The following is an 18,195-nucleotide window of genomic DNA, read 5'->3' as shown; positions in this document are numbered from 1 at the left end:
ATGCCTGAAAGACAGCTGGAGCATTAGCGAGACCGAACGGCAGAACCCGGTATTCAAAATGCTCTAACGGAGTGTTAAACGCCGTTTTCCACTCGTCCGCCTCTCTGATGCGCACGAGATGGTAAGCGTTACGAAGGTCCAACTTAGTAAAGAACCTGGCTCCCTGCAGAATCTCGAAGGCTGACGACATAAGGGGAAGCGGATAACGATTCTTAACCGTTATGTCATTCAGCCCTCGATAATCCACGCAGGGGCGCAGAGTACCGTCCTTCTTCTTAACAAAAAAAAACCCCGCTCCGGCGGGAGAGGAAGAAGGCACCACGGTACCGGCGTCGAGAGAAACAGACAGATAATCCTCGAGAGCCTTACGTTCGGGAGCCGACAGAGAGTATAGTCTACCCCGAGGGGGAGTGGTCCCCGGAAGGAGATCAATACAACAATCATACGACCGGTGAGGAGGAAGGGAGTTGGCTCTGGACCGACTGAAGACCGTGCGCAGATCATGATATTCCTCCGGCACTCCTGTCAAATCACCAGGTTCCTCCTGAGAAGAGGGGACAGAAGAAACAGGAGGGATAGCAGACATTAAACACTTCACATGACAAGAAACGTTCCAGGATAGGATAGAATTACTAGACCAATTAATAGAAGGATTATGACATACTAGCCAGGGATGACCCAAAACAACAGGTGTAAAAGGTGAACGAAAAATCAAAAAGGAAATGGTCTCACTGTGGTTACCAGATACTGTGAGGGTTAAAGGTAGTGTCTCACATCTGATACTGGGGAGAAGACTACCATCTAAGGCGAACATGGGCGTGGGCTTCCCTAACTGTCTGAGAGGAATGTCATGTTTCCGAGCCCATGCTTCGTCCATAAAACAACCCTCAGCCCCAGAGTCTATCAAGGCACTGCAGGAAGCAGCCGAACCGGTCCAGCGTAGATGGACCGACATAGTAGTACGGGATCTTGATGGAGAGACCTGAGTAGTAGCGCTCACCAGTAGCCCTCCGCTTACTGATGAGCTCTGGCTTTTACTGGACATGAAATGACAAAATGTCCAGCAGAACCGCAATAGAGGCAAAGGCGGTTGGTGATCCTCCGTTCCCTCTCCTTAGTCGAGATGCAAATACCTCCCTGCTGCATGGGCTCAGTTTCTGAGCCGGAGGGAGGAGATGGTTGAGATGCGGAGAGGGGGAACACCGTTAACGCGAGCTCTCTTCCACGAGCTCGGTGACGAAGATCTACCCGTCGTTCTATGCGGATGGCGAGTGCAATCAAAGAGTCCACGCTGGAAGGAACCTCCCGGGAGAGAATCTCATCTTTAACCTCAGCGTGGAGTCCCTCCAGAAAACGAGCGAGCAACGCCGGCTCGTTCCAGTCACTGGAGGCAGCAAGAGTGCGAAACTCTATAGAGTAATCCGTTATGGATCGATCACCTTGACATAGGGAAGCCAGGGCCCTGGAAGCCTCCTTACCAAAAACTGAACGATCAAAAACCCGTATAATCTCCTCTTTAAAGTTCAGATAATCGTTAGAACACTCAGCCCTTGCCTCCCAGATAGCTGTGCCCCACTCCCGAGCCCGACCAGTAAGGAGTGATATGACGTAAGCGATCCGAGCTCTCTCTCTTGAGTATGTGTTGGGTTGGAGAGAGAACACAATATCACACTGGGTGAGAAAGGAGCGGCACTCAGTGGACTGCCCAGAGTAACATGGTGGGTTATTAACCCTAGGTTCCGGAGACTCTGAAACTGTCCTGAGAGGTCGGAAACCTGAGCGGCCAGGGTCTCAACGGCATGACGAGCAGCAGACAATTCCTGCTCGTGTCTGCCGAGCATTGCTCCCTGGATCTCGACGGCAGTGTTGCGAGAATCCGTAGTCGCTGGGTCCATTCTTGGTCGGATCCTTCTGTTATGCAGGTGAATGAGGACCCAAAAGCGACTTAACGGAAACAGAGTCTTTATTCCAGTTTTAAACAAAAGCGATAATCCTGGATATTATCTAGGTAAATGCAAAAACAGGAAAACTGAAATCCACTCGTCAGTAGAGAGGAACGACTGGAGACGCGACCACAGACTGCAGGTCGCTTCAGGAAGGCACCGGCCGTAGCTGACATTGACACCTGCTCACACGCAGCATCTGAAGAAGGTAAAAACACAACAGGGCGGAACAAGGACACAGAACTGCGAACATCAAACAAGGATCCGACAAGGACAGAAGCGGAAAACAGAGGGAGAAATAGGGACTCTAATCAGAGGGCAAAATAGGGGACAGGTGTGAAAAGAGTAAATGAGGTAGTTAGGAGAATGAGGAACAGCTGGGAGCAGGAACGGAACGATAGAGAGAGAGAGCGAGAGAGGGAGAGAGGGAGGGGGAGAGAGAGGGATAGAAAGAGGGAAAGAACCTAATAAGACCAGCAGAGGGAAACGAATAGAAGGGAAGCACAGAGACAAGACATGATAATCAATGACAAAACATGACAAACCCATGTAATTTATAAAAATTTGTATCTTATCAGGTTCAAGGTAGTCAAGAGGTGATTTGATTGATGGATATTTTCTAGGTAACAATGCTGTTGACCATGAACAAATATTCCATGCAAGATTCGGAGAACATCCAGAATACCTGCTTCAAGTTAAACTCCTTGCAGCTTCGAACACTGATGACAAGCTACCTCTACGATACCAACGAGCCCCGCATTGCCCCTGTGAGTACTAGCCAAGTCCTTAAATTTGTAATTAATTGTTCGTAAACATTTCTAAACATTTATGGGCATTTATAAACATTATATCCATTGTAATTCATACTGTGCGTATATGTATTGTTATATGTAGATGTATTTTATATGTATTTTTCTTAAATAAAATCAATCAACATCAAATAAATGATAAAGCATTTATAATGGCTTATAAAGTCTAACCAAAAACACAGGTTTTTCAAATATCCTTCATGTCTTCTTCCTCTGCCCTTTCAGGGTGTGATTGACAGGGTGGTGGCGGCTGCAGAAGCCAGTGCTGATGAGTTGTTGCGTAGTGAAGGGCAGGACCTCCAGCTGGAGGAGGGGCCAGACCTCCACCTGCCCTTCCTGCTCCCTGAGGAAGGCTACTCCTGTGACACGGTCAATGGCATCCCGCAGGGCTTCAGGGAGTTCCTGGAACCTATCTGCCGCAAAGGTACTGTAGCCACATGCTTTTTAAAAAGAGGTTTGCTGAACTGACTAATTACTTTCAATATAAAATAGAGAATGACATTTGTCTAAACTGGTATACAACGTCTGCCTTGTAGAGGCATTATCCGGGATGGTAAAAGGCTATATTGTAAGTAAAATGCATGATACAAATGACACACAACAATGCACTCACTGTACAACATGCATTGTGTGTTGTGTCTGTGAACAGTTATCTACATAGGCTGTGCTCTCTCTTCCTTTAGGCCTCTGCACTCTGATGTCTCACCCCCAGTCTGGTGGCACCTGGACCATTTTCTTCAACCGAGCAAACTGTTTCTTTGCACAGGAGGCAAACCCGGTGCATTTAAAAAAAAACATATCCATATTTTTTTACCATACCCTTATCAAATGTTAATACCTCTTTCTCATTGAGATCTCTTCTCTGTTTCTTTCATTTAGCCACTGCATAGAGAACTTGAGGTTGTGACTATTACACTGACGAAACCCTTGAACAGTGGAATGGGGGTCAGCATCGTGGCGGCCAAGGTACAAATTCATCCATCCATCTATCCATCTATCCATCCATCCATTCATCCATTCATTCATTCATTCATTCATTCATTCATCCATTCATCCCGTTCATTCATTCATTCATTCATTCATTCATCCATTCATCCATTCATTCATTCATCCATTCATTCATTCATTCATTCATTCATTCATCCATTCATTCATTCATTCATTCATTCATCCATTCATCCCGTTCATTCATCCATTCATTCATTCATCCATTCATCCATTCATTCATTCATCCATTCATTCATTCATTCATTCATTCATTCATTCTCTCAACAATCAGTGACAATAGTCAATCTTTTGCCCCATCTACAGGGAGCAGGACAAGACAACCTTGGGATTTACGTCAAGTCTATCGTCAAAGGAGGACCAGCAGAAATGGTTAGAAAACTATAGTACAATTCAAATAATGCCTGTTGACTGGATGCAGTATGCAATAACATTTCACATCATTTGAATGAACAGCATTGGTATCTCATTACAAAACTTATGTTCCACATGTGTTTCTATGCTGTTGTGTTGGACAGGATTGCAGGTTAACTGCTGGGGATCAGTTGCTGTGTGTGGATGGACACAGTCTCGTGGGCCTCTCACAGGAAAGGTTAGATAACATTCTAACTTTCTACGTTCAGATCAGAGTTGAGCAGTTGTAAATCCCGCTCATGATTTCCTTTTTGCTAAACCTGCTTGTTGCTCACAGGGAAAAAAAAACTGCTGCTACAAATTCGCTCCATTCATTAAAATCACAATTTAACCAACACCCATCTATATTTGTGACTACCTGTACCTACCATTTGGTTTTGAATGATTGAAACCAAACCATGTGGATTTTAATAAACTGTAATGCGGTGCGTGCTGGTGGCAGGGAAGTCAGGCACAGGAGAATGAACTTAGTAAAAAACAGAGCTGTTTAATAAACATTCAAAAAAACCTCAGAAAACCAAAGTATACAAAAATAACATAATTGGGTGCAAAACCCGTCGCACACCAGAACAAATAACACACCTACATACAACAAACAATCTCTGACAAGGACATGAGGGGAAACAGAGGGTTAAATACACAACATGTAATGAATGGAATTGGAACCAGGTGTGTAGGAAGACAAGGCAAAACTAATGGAAAATGAAAAACGGATCGATGGCTAGAAGGTCGGTGACGTCGACCGCCGAACTCCGCCGGAACAAGGAGAGGGACCGGCTTCGGCGGAAGTTGTGACATAAACATGAAAAAATGTAATCATTATAGTCTATAAATTGCACATGTAGGCTGTTACTTATAATTAAATACAAATTACATTAAAAAAGTACTTATTAGTGCATTTGAATACATTTTTTGAACACATTTTTAGAAACATGAGTTTGGTCAGTCTGTGGTTTCAGGCTCTTGTGATGGTGCCTGGACAGCAGGCCAGCAGTAGAGAATATCCTCTCTGCGCTTGCAGAGCCAATGGGAATGCTAAACACCCTTTTGGTCACTCATGCCAGGCTGGGTAGAGATCTAGAGTTGTTTGTTTAGATAGGCCTAAATGTTTTTAGGCAAAATAACCCAATCAAAATGGAAAAGTCCTTGAACGAGGGGAATATGCCAGGCCTATTCGGCCAAAATGGCCCATTGTATAGATAATAGAACAAAAATAAACGAAAAGTTTAAGAGGTCAGATTTTTAGCTTAGAAATACTTTGCTACAATGACAAAGCATGTGCACATAGTAAGTACACCATCAAGCTTTCGGTATAGGTGTCTTTTCAGAATGATTCTTTAGTTGTGGACACTACATTACCGCACTCCCTCTCTTGCTCTTGGTCCTTCTTTTTATAATTCACCTTAATTTAGCACCTGTGCTTTATCAGTTTCTTTATGGAAATATTTAGCGAACTCCATGACAGTAACTAAAGCAAGGGGCTAAAGCAGCACACAAGTAGACTACAAATGCATGCTGGGCCAGGCATGCCCCCCTGAGCTCGTAAAGTGAGCGCTACTGGAGCGAAATTGGAGGGTGAGAAGGCCGACACACCAGCCTTTGGGAATCGAACTCCACGCTCCAGTCAAATTGGAGCGATCTTTGCTGCGCTCCGCTCCAGCAACGCTCTGTTCACGTACTCTGAGTTCAGATAGTCTGGCAAACACCAGCCTCTCCACATCCTTGATTTGAGAGTCTGGTGCTTTGATGTGTCAGCACGAAGCAACAATACTGAAGGGGCTGTGCCCTCAGACTTCAAGGCGGCACCCTACGCTGGTTGGATATCCCCGTTTCAAATTGAACAAATCATGATTTTTGCTTTACATAGGACCGCTCCAGCCCTTCCGTTTCCAGCAAGCCCTTTCGGGATAAACAAACACACGCAGTAGCTAGCTAGTAGTGACCTTTTCAGTGAGCCGGATCGTTGGGCTCAGCTCAGCAAAAAGAGCCGGCTCTTTTGGCTCCCAAACGGCTCTTTAAAAAAAAAACAAGACCCTCTCTGAGGGAACGGATGTGGCCACTATGCAAAGTATCCTTGCATAGTGGCCTTGTTCTTCCACCAGCTCAGAGGATCTGCAGATCTATGGAGGAGGGGCTCCTCCAAATAGGATCGGACCTCCATTATGGCATCTACTGAGGGATTCCTTTGTGCTGCATCCCCAGTTGCTCTCTCGTCAAACACCATCCAAACAGCGGACGTTTGTGGCACTACTGCTGGTGCTTCTGCTCCATCTGATCCCTCTTCTTCTTGTTGCCCTGGTGCCTGAGCCAGCTGACTGCTGGGGCTGTCCCTCCCTGCTGCTGAGGTTATTGTTTGAAGAGCCTCAGCAATCGCTCTGGCATCACTGAAGGCTAACTTCTTAAACCTGGGGTCAAGTGCAGTGGTTTCTGATAGCACGTGATTATATTCCATTCTGTGGAGCTTTCTGTCCGTTGATGAACATAGGGTGTCACATGTCCTGTGTTTACCTCCCATTCCTCATGGGTCAGAGCATCAACAGGTGCATTGACAATGGCCAGGGTAGAGATGATGGCATCCTTTGACTCAAGAAACAGCTTCAACATATTCAATGTTGAATTCCACCTTGTAGTGCAGTCTTGTTTCGGCCTCAGCTCAGGCATCCCCATCTGGCGTTGTGTAGACTAGTTTTTCAGCACATGCTGTGCTCTGTGAAAGTATTTTACAGCTGCTTTCACTTTGTCCACAGTGGGCTTCATCACCTTCAGAGCATCTCTTACAATCAGGTTGATTGTGTGGGCAAGACATGGTTGATTGGTCCATTTGAACAGTTTCATGGCTTTGTTTATGTTAGCTGCATTGTCGCTAACACAACCGACCTCTTTTCCATCTTCTTGCCATTCTCTGGCCACTCTCAACAGCTCCTCTGCCATGTTCTCTGGGATGTGTCTGTCGCTGAACTCAAAGCAGTCCAGATGAGAGCTAGACATCAAAAAATCTTCAATGAAGTGACATGTACTCTTTCCTCTGGCACTCTTTCCTCTGGTCTAAAAAATATCCCAATTCCCCAGGGCAGTGATTGGCACCTTACACACTGCCCTGTGTAAGGTGCCGTCTTTCGGATGGGACGTTAAACGGGTGTCCTGACTCTTCTGAGGTCATTAAAGATCCCATGGCACTTATCATAAGAGTAGCTAAATTCACAATCTGCCCTCAAGCCATCACGGTCACCTAATAATCCCCAATTTGCAATTGGCTCATTTATCCCCCTCCTCTCCCCTGTAACTATTCCCCAGGTCGTTGCTGTAAATGAGAATGTGTTCTCAGTCAACTTACCTGGTAAAATAACGGAAAAATCAAAAAATCAAAAATGTAACCAGCATGTAAGAAGTGGTTACCCTTGATGTCCAACAGTCAGTGGTAAGGCAAACTGCAATAGCTTTTTGGACTCTTTCCCACACTGAAGCCTGTGTGCTCTGGTACAGTTGTGGAATAAGGGATTTTGAAAGGGTTTTCCTGCTTGGAGTTGTGTACATTGGATTTAGACTATTGCAATCATTTCTGAAACCTCTGTCCTCCACAATGGAAAACGGCTGGAAATCAGTGGCAATCATTTTAGCCAATGCAACATCAATTTGGCCTTGTTTTGCTACAGACATAGACTTGGGCATAAACTGGTCCATAGAAGACTTGACTGAGTGGATACGCTGACTTCACCACTATGTTGAGCCAACCTCCCCTTTTAAAAGCCAGAGATACTAGACCAGTGAGTCACAGCGAGCTGTCTAGTCACGTGGGTCGCTGTCAGCAAGGCTAACTTTCAGGTCCTTTTTTAGTATAACATTTATTTAGGTCTGACGGATAACTATTCGGTCATTAAACCTGATGTGAAAACAGTTTCTGTTGGAACAATCTGCAATAGTTACATCTGTTCAATGGTCATTTCAAATACGCTGAAAAACAAATAAAGGATTATGCTTTGAAAGCATAATGAATTGACAGTGATTGATGTGGTCTTGTCTTGATTGTAGGGCAGCAGGCATAATGATGCACACTGGGTCAGTTGTGACTTTACAGGTTGCCAAGCAGGGGGCAACATGCCATGGTCTGGCTGCCTTGCTAGATGAACCACCTTCAGTATCAACTACAGGTACGAGCAGAACAAAGGCATCATTCTCTCTGCATTGTTATCATTTTCCCCTGAACAGTCACTCAACAGAGGTCTAATGATCTAAGACCAAAACCAAATTCAGATCATTTAATTTCATGGCTTCCTGTTAGTAGTTGCTTTCCAAAATGAATGGTAAGAATAGTCTTTCTCAATTAATAGTAGACCTACACCTAGATGTTCTAGATCTAACCAACTTTTCTACGATTCTCCCAGCTTTGGATGGTAGTGGCCCCACCAGCAGCAGCCATGCTAAGCCGAACGGCAAGGCCCTGATCGTGTATGATGGCATGGAGCAGAGCTCTGGGCCCTCAGGACTATGGGGTAATAACTCCCATGGAGGGAACAGGAGACAGAGAGAACAGACCCTGCTGAAGAACAGACAGCTATACCGCTCCAACCCTAACATGATCAGTGAGTCTAACAATAGTGTTCTTTTTGAAAAGTTGACTTAACACCCTTTTCACACTATTGCGTCGATCCAAGCCAGTCAAACTGTGCTGTCTCTGATATTTTCGTTTCACATGGTATTTCTCAGGACAGTCCCAGCAACCATGGTAGGTATAAACCAAGCCAGCTCAGTACAGCTTGATTTGGCATTGGCTCAGTTCGGCTAGTATTTTGCAACCCTAGATGCAAGTCACATTATAGTGACTTGCAAAGTGATTGGTGATTTATATTGGAATCCAACTCAACATACTGCTGCCACTATATAAGCCTTTGTCCTGCACAGTGGCATTTACCCCTGCTATAGCACACACAGACAAATGTTGAGAACCTGCAGTGGTCAATTGAGTTTCAGACAGCCCTCTGGTGGCTGAAATGTGTTAGGACACTTTGAACCTGGCTCTATAAGCACAGAGCCTCCATTGCGTAATTAAAAGCAGGGTTGTCAAACTCATTCCACAAAGGGCCGAGTGTCTGTGGGTTTTGGGATTTTCCTTCCAATTAAGACCTAGACAACCAGGTGAGTGGAGTTCCTTACTAAATAGTGACTTTAATTAATCCATAAAGTTCAAGGTGGAGTGAAAACTCACATTTTATTGTACCTTTATTTAACTAGGCAAGTCAGTTAAGAACAAATCCTTATTTTCAATGACAGCCTAGGAACAGTGGGTTGATTGCCTTGTTCATCTTGCAACCTTTCGGTTACTATTCCAACGCTCTGACCACTAGGCTACCTGCCATGCTTCAGAAAAATGCATCCTTCCTCCCTTGTTTCCTGGAGGTAAGCACATATCTATAGGTGGGTAGGTTCAAGCAAAGTTCACCAATCCAACCAATTCAGATCTGTGATTACTTTGAGGAAAGTAAGAAGGGAGGAAGCATTTCTGAAGAATTCAAACAGGGTCAGGGTCTTGTTTGAATACTTTTCGGCTCAAGGTTAAAATACTTCTAAGATGTACTCTTCCTCCATCCCTTCCGCTCAGTCAAATAATCACTGATCTGGCTAGATTCGAAATGTGAAAATAAGGGTTCCACCACAACGCTTCCACCAATCCACTTCATTACTTCAAGGAATGGAGAAGGAAAGGATGCTTTTTGAAAGTATTCAAACAGGGCACTTATTTACATCCTTTCTTCCTTCCATCCTTGAGGTAATTACATTTAAGTCATTTAGCAGACGCTCTTATCCAGAGCGACTTACAAATTGGTGCATTCACCTTATGACATCCAGTGGAACAACCACTTTACAATAGTGCATCTAAATATTTTAAGGGGGGTGAGAAGGATTACTTTATCCTATCCTAGGTATTCCTTAAAGAGGTGGGGTTTCAGGTGTCTCCGGAAGGTGGTGATTGACTCCGCTGTCCTGGCGTCGTGAGGGAGTTTGTTCCACCATTGGGGAGCCAGAGCAGCGAACAGTTTTGACTGAGCTGAGCGGGAACTGTACTTCCTCAGTGGTAGGGAGGCGAGCAGGCCAGAGGTGGATGAACGCAGTGCCCTTATTTGGGTGTAGGGCCTGATCAGAGCCTGGAGGTACTGAGGTGCCGTTCCCCTCACAGCTCCGTAGGCAAGCACCATGGTCTTGTAGCGGATGCGAGCTTCAACTGGAAGCCAGTCGGGGTGACGTGAGAGAACTTGGGAAGGTTGAACACTAGACGGGCTGCGGCGTTCTGGATGAGTTGTAGGGTTTAATGGCACAGGCAGGGAGCCCAGCCAACAGCGAGTTGCAGTAATCCAGACGGGAGATGACAAGTGCCTGGATTAGGACCTGCGCCGCTTCCTGTGTGAGGCAGGGTCGTACTCTGCGGATGTTGTAGAGCATGAACCTAAGGAACGGGCCACCGCCTTGATGTTAGTTGAGAACGACAGTTTGTTGTCCAGGATCACGCCAAGGTTCTTAGCGCTCTGGGAGGAGGACACAATGGAGTTGTCAACCGTGATGGCGAGATCATGGAACGGGCAGTCCTTCCCCGGGAGGAAGAGCAGCTCCGTCTTGCCGAAGTTCAGCTTGAGGTGGTGATCCGTCATCCACACTGATATGTCTGCCAGACATGCAGAGATGCGATTCGCCACCTGGTCATCAGAAGGGGGAAAGGAGAAGATTAATTGTGTGTCGTCTGCATAGCAATGATAGGAGAGACCATGTGAGGTTATGACAGAGCCAAGTGACTTGGTGTATAGCGAGAATAGGAGAGGGCCTAGAACAGAGCCCTGGGGGACACCAGTGGTGAGAGCGCGTGGTGAGGAGACAGATTCTCGCCACGCCACCTGGTAGGAGCGACCTGTCAGGTAGGACGCAATCCAAGCGTGGGCCGCGCCGGAGATGCCCAACTCGGAAATGTAAATGTAAATGTAATGTAAATGTAATTACTGATCTTTAAAGACTAGATAGGTGCAGGCAAGGGTTCCATCCCACAGCTTTCACCTTTCCTGTCATGTCTGATCAGTGATCCCAAAGCCACTCCTGCGTTGTCTTGGCTGTGTGCAAAGGGTGGTTGTTCTGTTGGAAGGTGAACCTTTGCCCCAGTCTTGGCCCAGTCTGAGTGCGCTGGAGCAGGTTTTCATCAAGGATCTCTCTGTACTTTGCTCCGTCCATCTTTCCCTCAATCCTAGTTTCCCAGTCCCTGCCGCTGAAAAACTTCCCCACAGCATTTTGCTGCCACCACCATGCTTCACCATAGGTATGGTACGAGGTTTCCTCCAGACGTGACACTTGGCCTTCAGGTCAAAGAGGTCAATCTTGGTTTCATCAGACCAAACAATCTTGTTTAGGTACCTTTTGGCAAACTCCAAGCTGGCTGTCGTGCCTTTTACTGAGGAGTGGCCTCCGTCTGGCCACTCTACCATAAAGGCCTGATTGGTGGAGTGCTGCAGAGATGGTAGTCCTTCTGGAAAGTTTTCCCATCTCCACAGAGGAATTCTAGAGCTCTGTCAGAGTGACCATTGGGTTCTTGGTCACCTCCCTGACCAAACCCTTTGCCCCCGATTGCTCTAGGAAGACTCTTGGTGGTTCCAAACTTTTAAGAACGATGGAGGCCACTGTGTTCTTGGGGACCTTCAATGCTGCAGACATTTTTTGGTACCCTTCCACAAATCGGTGCCTCAGGGGCTCTACGGACAATTCCGTCGACCTCATGGCTTGGTTTTTGGCTCTGACATGCTGTGGACCTTTATATAGACAGGTGTGTGCATTTCCAAATCATGTCCAATCAAATGAATTTACCACAGGTGGACTCTAATAAAGTTGTAGAAACATCTCAAGAATGATCAATGGAAACAGGATGCACCTGAGCTCAATTTCGAGTCTCATAGCAAAGGGTCTGAATACTTATGTAAATAAGGTATTTCTGTTGTTTATTTTGAATAATTTAGAAAACATTTCTAAACGCCTGTTTTCGACTTTGTCATTATGGGGTATTGATGAGATTTTTATTTTATTTAATCCATTTTTGATTAAGGCTGTAATGTAACAACATATGGAAAAAGTCAAGGGGTCTGAATTCTTTCCGAATGCACTGTACCTCCTAATTTGTGTTTGTGCTTGGCTTACTTTTCACAATGGATTTTTGTTTTGTTTGTATGATATGCCTTTCTGATTATATATATATTTTCCTGTAATATAAAACATCACGGACACAAACAACGCAAGAATTATAAAATAAAAAAACAGGTACCAATAAAATATGAAATGTATAATAATAATTTTCTAAAATATTTTCTCTCTTGCTTCAGGGAATGTGCTTTGGTTATGTTGCCCTTGTGCTTTTAATGTGGCATTCTATTTTGAATATTCACAAATACAGTAAGTTAACGTTTTGCCCACAATGCAATGTGTTTACGATAATCTACTGTATTCAGTTTATACAGTATGTTACTGTTTGAGTAAAAAGTAATTTACTGTGACAATTACAGGAATATTTTTTTGTACAGTGTACTGTAGAATACTATAGTAAATACTACAGTATTATCAACAAAAAAACCACTGTGGTAAATACTGCAGTAATGTCTACAAAAACACTACAGTCCACAAAACACAACAGTTTTTTTTAACTACAGTAAATGCTAAAGTATTTCATTTACATATACCCTGCCCATCTCCCTCCCTCATATTCCAATTTGTGCCATCCATAAGTGAGAAACCTACATGCCGAGTATAGATCATATAATTTGTTTGCTAAAGGTTATAGAAAATAATAGAATCTCTGGACTTTCTGTTCGGAACCCAGTCCTATTGGAAAATGCTATTTTAGTATTTCTCCAGTAGGTTTCCTTAAGGAAAAAGATTCCACTTCTATGTCAAAGATAATAAAACTAAAACAGTATAGTAAATATTACAGTAATGTCTGCAAAAACACTACAGTAAATACTACAATATACTACAGTCTGCAAAAACACTAAATTAATTACTATAGTATATAGTTTATACTATAGTTAACTGTAAATACTACACTTTACTACAGTACATACTGCGGTGTTCACTGCAGTGCTTTGTGCAGACTTTAAGAGTGTATAGTATGTATACCATAATACGCTACAGTATTTTTTCATGTGGGAGTAGTGTGAAAAGCCCTTTTTAGAAATGTTTCATGGCAGTTCTGTCATTTTCTTTCTTTCCTCGCTTGTTCTAGGCCCAGAAGGAGAACCAGTTGACCCAGCCATCCCAACAGACAGTAAAATCACTGCAGTCTCCACCAGCAACCTTCTGTGCTCTGATGTAAGTAATTTAATAATAATACATGGGTTTTATATAGCGCTTTCAAGGACCCAAAGATGCTTAAACAGTGGGTCAATACTTGTAATCCGTGGCTTAGTGGGTTTGTCTGCATTGAATCTGTAATGGTATAAAAACACAATCACCTTAATGTTCTCCCATCAGATGTACCAAAGGGAATACCTGACTCTACCAGCCCCTAGGTCTCAGGACAAGAAGACAGTAGCCTTTGAACTCCCACCTCAGGAGCCCAGAGTCTCGTTTAATCTAGATGGACAGATCTCCAACAAGAGGACCTTGATGGTATGAGTAGCTATATCTTATCCTTTATAAAGCAGTACGTCCCCCAATATCTTAAACCAACTATTTCAAGTATGGACCATTTCATATATGCAATTGTTACACTTACACTTAATCAACTTAAATGCCAAATGAAAAATAATTGAATATTTCCTTCCATAGCGGCAGGCCCTTTCACAGGAGAATTTGTGCATGGAGAATGATCGCCGCCTAGTGGACAATATACATAATGCATGGAACCAGAACCAGCAGGAAAGCTACTACACCTCTTTTCCTATGAAGCCTAGCATCTCTACCCACGACATACATTACAACCATACTGTCAGCCTCTCCACTAAGACCCAACCGAGCCGCCACAACACACGGTATGGCTACTGGAGAACTCCTACGTCACACGACCCTTCGTCTGCCATCCAGCCAATACACATAGACATCCCTGCTACACGGCTTTCCAACACCCAGCCGCGCAGTCCAATGACTACCTTCCAACAAACTCCCACTCTACTGCCTGTGAAGATAAACCAAAACCCTGAGGGTAAAGGCCAGGGACAAGCACTCCTCAGCAATCAAAAACAGGAGTCTCATTATCAACTGCCAGCCCAGCATTGCCAAGCTACATGTCCTCCTCCATCCTCTGTGTCCATGAGGCAACCTCAGCCCTCACTCTCATCCTCACAGAAGATCCAACAACAACAAGCCTTGAGGAGGGTGCAAACAGCGACGTCCCAACTGTTCCCGACCCAGTCAAAAGACACATCCCTCCAGAGACCTCCAGCTAAACCACAACCAGGGACCACCCCAGGACATCAGGTACTGTGCATTCTTTTTTCTGTAATCACAATCCAACTGTCTTAATACACACGGCAGTGAAAACTCAAATGCATTTATGAATAAGGAATATACAAATAAATACACAAATACACTTCCAGTATAAAATACACAATTAATGCCGAATCTCGAAATCAGGACCAATACTTCAGCATGAATAAAGAGCCACCATCAGAAGGCAACAAAAGTCTGTCTCCAGACCCATGGAAGAGGGATGCATGGGAGAAGCAGCAGAAGCAGCAGAGACTACGGGTAACATAATAATAATTCACATCTTTATTTGAAGTGTGTCTACTATATTATACTCTACAGTATTGTGTTGTGTTGTATTGTATTGATTTTGTGTATTTTGTGTTTTTGATGTGTTGCTGACCTCACAAGATGAACTTCCATGCAAATAGAGAATAACGTAACGTATTGTCCATCAGAATCCAAATTTGCTTGTTGCTGGCTGTTCTTACATGGAAATGTGTATTTTTTTGCCGTCTGTTCCTTGATCTAGGTGGTCGACCTGTTGGAACAGGAGATCCAGGATCTGCAGGCTAAAGCCCAGCTCACACCAGAGGAGACCGACAGGCTCCGTAGGCTCAACCTGGAGTGGCAATTTCAACAGAGACTGCAGGAGTTCCAACAGAATGGAAACGATGATGATGATGAGGATGATGATGAAGAAGAAGATAGAGACACGTCAACAGGAGAAAATGTTCAAGAGTCGAATGACATCAACGTAAACTTTGATGAGAAGTCCTCGAAAGAGTAAGTTTCAACTTCATTTGAATGTACATTTGTATCCCACAAAAATATTTTTTTCCCCCCAACAATGTCCCTGGCTAAACCAAAAGTTAAATTACATAATTTGTTCTGAAAGTAATGCATCATGATGTATAACAGACCATAATATACATTATTGTTAACCTATAGGTATTGATCTTCTCAATTACATCTATATGTGTGGGTTATTGATTGGTTGCAGAGGCCAGAAAGAGAACAACTTCAAAGGTGACGCAACACCTGAGAATCTCACATTTAAGGAGCGCCAACGTCTCTTCTCCCTCGGATCAAACGCCTCCATCAAAGTCAAAGCCTTGTAAGATGAGGATCCTGAGAAGGTGGCCTCAACATTCGGTCAAGGCTCATCGATCAAGGCTCAACCTTTTTATAAGCTACAGTAGAAACCAATCAGAAGATATTAGAATTGATATTATAATCTATATTCTGTAGAAAAATGTGGACTATCTTTGTGATTTCTCTGCATATTTACTTCTCTTTTCTCCTAATTGATCTTTACACTTAGACTGTCGAATGCACATTTTCATGTTTTTCTGTTATATGTTTACTTAAATGAAAACTTAGGTAGGTAGAAGCTTTTTTACATACATGGATTTTTAAAAAATAAATTAAGATTTGATTAATCTTTTTGGAAAATGTACAACAGCAGTCATGGTATACATTACGGATGTACCGTACATCACATGAGGCTGCTGAGGGGAGGACGGCTCATAATAATGATTGTAATGGAGAGAATGGAATGGCATCAAACACATGGAAACCGTGTGTTTTATGTGTTTGATTACCGTTCCACTTATTCAGCCTCAGCCTTTACCACGAGTATGTCCTCCCAAATTGAGGTGCCACCAACCTCCTATGCCGTACTCCTCCTTTACAACTCAGGACATCCTACTTGTATGAATAGTTCACTATGTTTAGGGGTGACTCCACAAGAGTCCACGTGTACAGTAATCTGAGCCCTTCTGATCTCATCGGTGCCTGAGATTTTCCTGGTCTTTGCCAGCATGGTTCCTGTCCTGCCATGGCCATGAATACAGTGGACAGCTACCCCCTACAGCAGAGAGAAGTACATATGGTTGAGTACATAAGTAAACATACAGAAGGCTATGCGTTTATACACATCATTGTTTGAGAATAATTAGCGTGTGTTCACTGTCCAGACCTGTCACATTGAAATCAGTGGTTAATGTTAATTTAGCTTCATGTGTCAGAAATAAGAACCTCTTTGATGTATTGACTGAATAATGGGTTACTGAATACTTTTTAACTGAATCCTTATATAGCATTTTGCATTTATTCCTCCACAATGGACATAAACCTCAGAATCTTCTCTGGAGTTGGTGAGGTTTAGGAGCTTTTCTCACACAAGCACACCAGGTGTCGTATGCAATTGTCCAGTAGGTACAGGTAATAGGAAGTAATTTGAGGGAGTGCCAATCTGGCCAATTTGATAGGTTCGACCCAGGAAAAATTGGGGGGGTGGAGTACAGTCAATCTGAAAATAGTGTGAAATGTGGATGTTGTTATATATTCACAGCTACAGTGCCTTCAGAAAGTTCACACCCCTTGACTTTTTCCAAATGTTGTTGTGTTACAGCCTGAATTTAAAATGGATTAAATTGGGATTTTGTGTCACTGGCCTACCAGAATACCCTAGAATGTCAAAGGAATTCATTTTTTCGAAATGTTTACAAAATCATTAAAAGCGAAACGCGGAAATGTCTTAAGTCAATAAGTATTCAACCCCTTTGTTATGGCAAACCTAAATAAGTTCAGGAGTAAACATCTGCTTAACAAGTAACATAAGTCACTCTGTGTGCAATAATTGTCACGGCTGATTTGTAGCAGGGATCGGACCAAAATGCAGGGTGGTAAAGTGCCCATAGTTGTTTTTAATTAAATAAACTGAAACATAACAATAACCGAACCGTGAATAACCGAAACAGTACCGTGTGGTGAAACAAACACAGACACGGAAACAATCACCCACAAAGTACCCACAGAATATGGCTGCCTAAATATGGTTCCCAATCAGAGACAACGATAGACAATGTGATTTTCTGGATTTCTTTTACTCATTTTGTCTGTCATAGTTGAAGTGTACCTATGATGAAAATTACAGGCCTCTCTCATCTTTTTAAGTGGGAGAACTTGCACAATTGGTGGCTGACTAAATACTTTTTTGCCCCACTGTAGATACTGTAGATAATAAACAGTGAGTAGCAGCAGTATAAAAACAGGGAGGGGTCAATGCAAATAGTAATTTGATGAATTCTTCAGCAGTCTTATGGCTTAGAAGCTGTTAAGGAGCCTTTGGGACCGAGACTTGGCACTCTGGTACCGCTTGCCATGTTTGGACCTTCCTCTGACACGCCTAGTATAGAGGACCTGGGTGGCAGGAAGCTTGGCCCCAGTGATGTACTGGGTTGTACGCACTACCCTTGTAGTGCCTTACAATCGGATGCTGAGCAGTTGCCATACCAGGTGGTGATGAAACTGGTCAGGATGCTCTCGATGGTGCAGCTATATAACTTTTTTTGGGTAATGATCTTTTTATTTAAAAAAGTATTTTCTTTTGACAGAGGTTACATAGACAACCAAACAAAGTGCACCACATAGACTAGGTACAATAAAAGGAATAAGGATACAGCAAAACATTATTCAAAAAGACAGTCATCAAATAAAAATATATATGCAGACATCACAATTATAACATGGGGCAGTTATGTGAGGTTTTCCACAATTGAGACCAGATTTTCCTAAATGTATCAGACGGGTGTAAG

General features: G+C 43.5%; 1 pseudogene; it reads left to right on the top strand.

Annotated features, from left to right (window-relative positions):
* The window catches only part of LOC124001420, a 37,326-nt pseudogene extending 20,266 nt beyond the window's left edge, over nt 1-17,060 (top strand).
* The last annotated feature ends 1,135 nt before the right edge of the window (nt 17,061-18,195 follow it).

Source organism: Oncorhynchus gorbuscha, linkage group LG17, assembly GCF_021184085.1.
Source record: "Oncorhynchus gorbuscha isolate QuinsamMale2020 ecotype Even-year linkage group LG17, OgorEven_v1.0, whole genome shotgun sequence".
NCBI classification, from domain to species: Eukaryota; Metazoa; Chordata; class Actinopteri; order Salmoniformes; family Salmonidae; genus Oncorhynchus; species Oncorhynchus gorbuscha.
The sequence above is the reverse complement of the archived record's forward strand: the minus strand, read 5'-3'. Positions and strand labels throughout refer to the sequence as shown.